Here is a 7,723-nt window from a genome sequence, read left to right as displayed (position 1 = left end):
TGCGGGTTTCTATCATCCTTCTTCTTCTCCTTAGGATGACTGGGTGCATCTGCATTAATTCCTTCAGAATCTTGATCAATTCTCTTAGGATGGCCTTCAGGATACAAAGGTTCCTGAGTCATTTTGCCTCCTCTGGTAATGACTCTGACAGAGTTGTCATTTAGTTCATTGAGCAGGTCATTCTGAGCTTTAAGTACTTGTTCTACCTGAGTAGTAATCATAGAGGCATGTTTACTCAAAAGCTTCAGATCATTGACATTCCTGTCGACACAAGCACTTAAATGACTAAGCATATGAGTACTTTGTTCCAAATGTCTGCTAACATAATCATTGAAACTTTGTTGTTTGGCAACAAAGTTGTCAAATTCATCAAAGCATAAGCTAGCAGGTTTATCAACAGGAATATCACTCTCATCAAACCTACGCAGAGAATTTACTTCTACTACCTGTATCGGGTTATCGAGACCATGGATCTCTTCGATAGGTGGTAGATTTTTGACATCTTCAGATCTAATGCCTTTCTCTTGCATATATTTCTTGGCTTCTTGCATATCTTCAGGACTGAGGAATAGAATACCTCTTTTCTTCGGAGTTGGCTTAGGAGGTGGTTCGGGAATAGTCCAAGCATTATCATTGATCAAGATGTTATTCAGTAGAGTCTCAGCTTGTTCTACAGTTCGTTCCCTAAAAACACAACCGGCACAACTATCTAGGTGGTCTCTAGAGGCATCGGTAAGTCCGTTATAGAAGATATCAAGTATCTCGTTCTTCTTAAGAGGGTGATCAGGCAAAGCATTTTGTAGCTGGACGAGCCTCCCCCAAGCTTGTGGGAGACTCTCTTCTTTGAGTTGAGCAAAGTCGTATGTTTCCTGCAAGGCAGCTTGCTTCTTATGGGCAGGGAAATATTTCTCACAGAAGTAATAAATCATATCCTGGGGACTCCTCACACATCTAGGAGAAAGAGAGGTGAACCAGGCTTTAGCGTCATCCTTTAGAGAGAAAGGAAACAACTTAAGGATATAGTAGTGGCGGATCTTCTCCTCACTAGTGAAAAGGGTGGCTATATCGTGTAGATTGGTAAGATGGGCTACGACCGTCTCAGATTCATAACCGTGGAAAGGATCAGATTCGACTAGAGAGATTATCTCAGGATCGACAGAGAATTCATAATCCTTATCGGTGATAAAGATAGGTGAAGTGGCAAACTTCGGGTCGTATTTCATCCTAGCTTTCAGAGATTTTTCCTTCCACTTGAGAAGTAATTTCTCACCATCATAGGCATCCTTACACGCAAGAAAATCCTCAGCTATCTCTCCCTCCATAACGTAACCCTCAGGTATATCAGGCAATTCATATCTAGGAGAGCTAGATCTAGCAGGAGCAAAAGCAGGTTCTATCTCAATAGTATCGATAGTTTCAGAAGCATCGCGAGCATTGGCAGTAACTCTAGCAATATGAGCATCAAGGAACACCCCTAGTGTAACATTAGGCAAAGTACTACCTCTAGCAGTATCAAGCATAGCATCATCAGGCAAAATAGCATCTCTAGCATCATCAGGCAAAGCAGTATCAGGCATAGCATCTCTAGCAATATCAGGCATAGCATCTCTAGCAATATCAGACATAGCATCTCTAGCAGTATTAGGCATAGTATCAAGCATAGGCGACATATCAAGATTTCTAGCAGGAGGTGATGTCGCAAACTTGCTCATAACAGAAGGTGAATCAAGTGCAGAGCTAGATGGCAATTCCTTACCTCCCCTCGTAGTTGAGTGCAAGACTTTGGTTTTTGGATCTTTCAGATTCTTCATAGTGATCAGCAGATATAAATCCCAAGTGACTTAGAGAATATAGCAATACCTCCCTGGCAACGACACCAGAAAAATGTTGACTCCGTGACAACAGACCTTCCCCTGCAACGGCACCAGAAGAATGCTGCTAGCACTCCCCGGCAACGAAACTAGAAGAATGTTGTTGACAACCCACCAGCGCGTGGGATCGCAGCAGTTTTCGAGGGTAGAGTATTCGACCCAAATTTGTTGATACGCCAAAAGGAGGTGAGAGGATACTCTCGAGTATTAGCAGCTAAATTTATCAGATTCAACCACACCTGACATATTAGTATCTGCAAGCAAAGAATCAGCAGCAAAGTAGTATGATAACAACGGTGTCAGAAACGATCTATTGATGGCAAACTATTCCTAACTGTCGTATCAATGGCGCCAAGTTGCCCGTTGACGGAAATTGTCTTTTCCCGTCAACGCCAAGCGAATCAAAATTGTAGCAGTAGCAACAGTGTAACGAGTAACAGCAGTGGCAAGGAACAACAGTGGTGACAGCAGTAGCAAGTAGCAGCAGTAGCAAGCGACAGTAGTAATAGCAGCAGCAAGTAGCAACAGTAGTAACAGCAACAACAACAGTAGTAACAACAGTAGCGGTAGAGCAAGACAAGTTACAGCAGTAGCAGCAGAGCAAGACAAGTAACGGCAGCAGTGGGACGAACTCGTAGGCAATGGGACGATGATTCGTTTGGATGATATTCATCATGCAACTGTTATAACACGGAGAGATATGTGGCTAGCTCCCGTTCGTCAATGTGATGTAGGCATGCATTCCGTGTGTAGTCATACGTGCTTAGGGAAAAGAACTTGCATGACATCTATTGTCCATCCCTCCCGTGGCAGCGGGGTCCAAAAGGATACTACGGGATATTAAGGTTCTCCTTTTAATAAAGAACCAGAACAACGCATTAGCACTTGGTGAACACATGAACTCCTCAAACTATGATCATCACTGGGAGTGGTTCCGGTTATTGTCACTCCGGGGTTGCCGGGTCATAACACATAGTAGGTAACTACAACTTGCAAGATCGGATCTAAAACACACATATATTGGTGACAACATAATAATTTCAGATCTGAAATCATGGCACTCGGGCCCTAGTGACAAGCATTAAGCATGGCAAAGTAGTAGCAACATCAATCTCAGAACATAGTGGATACTAGGGATCAATCCCCGTCAAAACTAACTCGATTACATGATAGATCTCATCCTACTCATCACCGCCCAGCGAGCCTATGAATAGATTACTCACGAACGATGAAGAGCTTCATGGAATTGGAGAGGGAAGAAGGTTGATGATGACGATGGCGGCGATTTCCCCTCTGAGGAGCCCAAAATGGACTCCAGATCTGTCCTCCAGATGAAGAACAGGATGTGGCGGCGCCTCCGTATCGCAAACACGATGAATTCTTCTCTTCTGATTTTTTTCTGGGCGAAAATAAATTTATAGAGCTGAGATTGGGGGCGGCAGAGCCACATGGGCCCCACAAGCTTGGTTGTCGCGACCAGGTGGTGGCCGCGGCAACAGGGCTTGTGGCCCACTGGCCCACCCCCTCTGGTGGATCTTTGCGCAGATATTTTTCATATTTTCCAGAAAAATTCTCCGTAAATTTTCAGGACGTTCCGAGAACTTTCATTTCTGCACAAAAACAACACCATGGCAATTCTGCTGAAAACAACGTCAGTCCGGGTTAGTTCCATTCAAATCATGCAAATTAGAGTCCAAAACAAGGGCAAAAGAGTTTTGGAAAAGTAGATACGATGGAGACCTATCAATAAGCATGTCCCTCGGTGAGAACCAATGTTATCAAACCAATAGGAGAACAACGCAAACTCTCGTCGTGATCACCTACACACAAAGAACCAAACACTTGCACCCAACGCGGACAAGAGGGTTTCAAGCACCTTGAACTGGTTACTTGCAAGTATTAAATAGTGATATATAGATAATATAAATATAAAGTAAATTAACTAAAGATAAATGGCAGCAATACTTTTAGGGTTTTAGTAACATATTTTGTGTAGACTCGGTGACCATAGTTTTTGCTAGAGGTTTCTCTCTCGAAGATAACACACGATGGGTAAACAAATTACTGTCGGGCAATTGGTAGAATAACACATAGTTATGAAATATTTATTCACGACAATAATCATGTATATAGACATCACGTCCATAAGCAAGTAGATTGTCTCCTACGTGCATCTACTACTATTACTCCGATCATCGACCGCTATCCAGCATGCATTTAGATTATTAAGTATGAAATAGAGTAAGGCTTGGAGAAAGATGACATCATGTAGAAAAATTAAACTCAATCAATATGAATAAGCCCATATTTTTATGCTTAATGGCAGCAATACAAATACGTGCCATGTCACATTCTATCACTAGGATTGAGCCCATCACAACGTACCACTCCCACTGAAGATAAATCAATCTAGTTGGCCAAACTAAACCAATAGATCAGAGAGAAATACAAAGCTATAATAATCATGTTTAAAAGAGTTCAACAAAGACTCAATTAATATTCATGAATAATCTGATCATAAACCCATAATTCAGCGCATCCCAATAAACACACCGCAAAGAAGATTGCATTGAATAGATCACTGCGGGAATCACGGTGAACTTTGTATTGAAGATAAAAGAGAGAGAGAGAGATAACCATCCAAGTATTAACTATGGACCCATAGGTTTGTGGTAGACTACTCACGCAACATCATGGGAGTAGCAAGGTTGATGTAGAGGCCCTCCATGATTGATCCCCCTCCAACAAGGAACCATAACATGGCTCTAGATGGGATCGCAATGGAACAAAGTCTTGCGGCGACAAAAAATTATAGAGGTAGAGTTAGTTCAGGAGGAGCCACGAGGTGGCCCCATGCCATCAGTGCACGCTCACCCCCTGGGTCGTGCCCTGTTGCCTTGGCACCGCCTCATGTGGCCTCCAGCATCCCTCCAAAGCTTCCAGGTCTTATTTTTGTCCAGAAAAATCGTCAACAAGTTTCATGGCATTTGGACTTTGTTTGGTATTGATTTTCTGAAAAGCCAAAAACGCGCAAAAAAAAACAACTCGCACTAGGCACTGGGTTAATAGGTTACTTCCTAAAAATGATATAAAAAGCATATAATTGCATATGAAGTATCCAAGAATGATAATATAATAACACAGAACAATCAAAATTTATAGATACGTTGGAGACATATTATGTCATCTTATCATCAATTGGTGTTTGTGTAGCTCGACGACGCAACGCAGAGGACGGAAACAATGTCCGGTATGTGTGGATTTCTGTGGGACCTCTTCATTTAGATGTGGGAGCGAATCCTGGTGGGGAGTCCTAAGAAAATGGAATGACATCCATGGACGGATTCTGGCGAAGATGACGACGAAGCTCGATACACGACCTTCGCGTACGCTTGGGACATGGTGAAGGTGTACACGGGCAAATCCAGTGTGTTGTATAAGGTCTTCACCAATGAGCTTGATGCTTTGACGGCTTTCCAGGTATACGAACTAGCTTATGAATCTTTTCAATGCCACTTTCATGTGAGCTTACCAATTTTTGTACTAGATTAACTTGTGGCCGTACGGTGAACGACAATGAGGGTTCCAGCTAAACATGATGTGCAGGCATGACGTGCTTCTCTGGCGGTGCATTGTGCCCATGATTTGTGTGTATGTCATCGAGTATCGCTTTCCACATCGCATGGCCGCACAATTTGTAAGACGCAACATACCCCACCGGGCTTGGCCAACAAAACCGGTGGCTCCGACCTACACTTGTGAGTGCATCGTTCTCTATTGCCATGTTTTCGTGTTCTTGTTTTACATTGTTTATTATGCCTTGAAGGAAGAGCATGCAGAAATGTCAGTCGATCACAGACTCGAGAGAGGAGCATGAAACATACGTGTGGGAGTGGAACGAGTGGAAGACTCGCAAAGATGTGGATGAAAGTGCTTGACTAGGATGACTAACCCCATCACATGCGGTGGTACGGCGATGGCTTGAAGCACCGTCAGCGCCTGAGGACCCAGTGGACGACAATAGATGCCGAACCACTATATGAGGACGACTCCGAGAATGAAGCCTACCATGACAACATCAGAGGGATACACGACAACTTTAAGAAGTATGGACCCCTCATGAACATAGTGGTAAGTTGTGCTAATTTGTTCTGAACCGACGGTTGGATGAAATCTACTTTAGTCAGTGTGACTCACTTATTCTTTTGCATGCTTCAGAGCTGAACAAAAGCATTTTTGATGCCTCGAATGCGCTAAGGTCATCCCCGGGTCTCGAGATTTTGACAACAAGTTGAGGGGAACGGTGAAGGTAATATTGAACCTCCTCGGCTTACTTTATTTCTTATGTTCTTGTTTATTTGTAATCATAAACTTGATCCATATTATGTTCTTGTTTCATTTTTATTGTAGAAGTCCGTGAACTGTTGTCGCAAGCTGACGGGCTTGTTCGGGTGCGCTACCTCTGTTGATGCTCATGCTCTTGTAATCCTGACGCGTACTCTCACTTCATCGAGTCATGCTGCCTCGTCATCTAGGTTGGTGTCATGCTGCCTCGTCATCTAGGTTGGTTGAGGAGGATGGGGAGGAGGACGATGAAGAAGAAGATTAAGAGGAAGAAGACGACGATGAGTAAGAAAAAGAAGAAGTGGAAGAAGAGAAAGAGGAAGGAGATGATGAAGAGGAGTACGACGATGATGACGACCTCCACCAACTCAGACCACCCAGGATAAGAAGAGGGGGAAGAAGTCGGAGAAGGGTTGGGCAAGTCCATCCCCATTTCAGAAACTGCGTCCTAGTCTCTATAAGAAGGCGAATGCAACCCGTTCAAAGAACAACAAGAACCATACCTTCAAGAGGGGAAGGAGGAGCAAGTGAAGTTATTGCCATTTAACTACTCGCTTAGTTAAACTATTAACCATTTGTGTCGGCTTTGTCAAACTATTTGTTATTTGCTATGTGGAACCATTTGCTACTATTTTCTATGTGTGATATGTTTAGTTGTTTAACTTTCATTCATATCGAGGTGTGAAACATGATATATTGTGTGAGATCTGCATATTTATTGTTTTTAAGATTATACTATTGTTGTAGAATTTTTTTAACCAAAAGTTGTGAAACACACAAGTTACATGTAAAAAATGGACGTGGAGCTTCTCAGTCCGAGCTCAAATGAGCTCGGATGAACAGTAAAATTGAAACTAATTTTAAAAAAAATTCAAAAAATTCTATTTTTTGTGATAAACACTAACAAAAGCTCTAATATCTTGCAAAATTTCATTAGAAAATCACATTTGTGTGAGGCGTGGCAAAAAACAAAAACAAAATCGATACTCTGAAAATGCTACTTTCAAAAGCATTTTGGAGTACGATTTTGTTTTTTGCCACGGTTTTCATAAATGTGATTTTGTAATGAAATTTCGCAGACAGATAGAACTTTTATCAAATTTGTCACGAAAAAATCAGATTTTTTGAATTTTTTTTATTCCACTGTTCACAGTAAAAAATACACTATAAACACATAATATCACCAAGGTACCGGCGATAGAGTGTGTAACCCTACCGTAATTTTTTAGCGATTCCAGGTTCTAGTACTGGTACTAGAAAAGGCCACCTATCGCTGGAGGCCTCGGCGGTAGGTTCTTACATCCTACTACCACAAGCCCTAGCGATAGGGCCTACACCACATCAACCTTGCACCGCTAGTTGATGGTTGCTGTCGTTCAACATACCGTCAGAAATATTGATGATAGGATGTGAATCCCTACCGTCAGCCATGACGATGGTAGAAAAATGATCAAATCTCTAATTTTCAGACCGGAGTCAGATCCCGCTAAAATAATCCAATTTTACCG

This window comes from Hordeum vulgare, chromosome 4H (genome assembly GCF_904849725.1).
Source record: "Hordeum vulgare subsp. vulgare chromosome 4H, MorexV3_pseudomolecules_assembly, whole genome shotgun sequence".
Classification (NCBI taxonomy): domain Eukaryota; kingdom Viridiplantae; phylum Streptophyta; class Magnoliopsida; order Poales; family Poaceae; genus Hordeum; species Hordeum vulgare.
The sequence above is the reverse complement of the archived record's forward strand: the minus strand, read 5'-3'. Positions refer to the sequence as shown.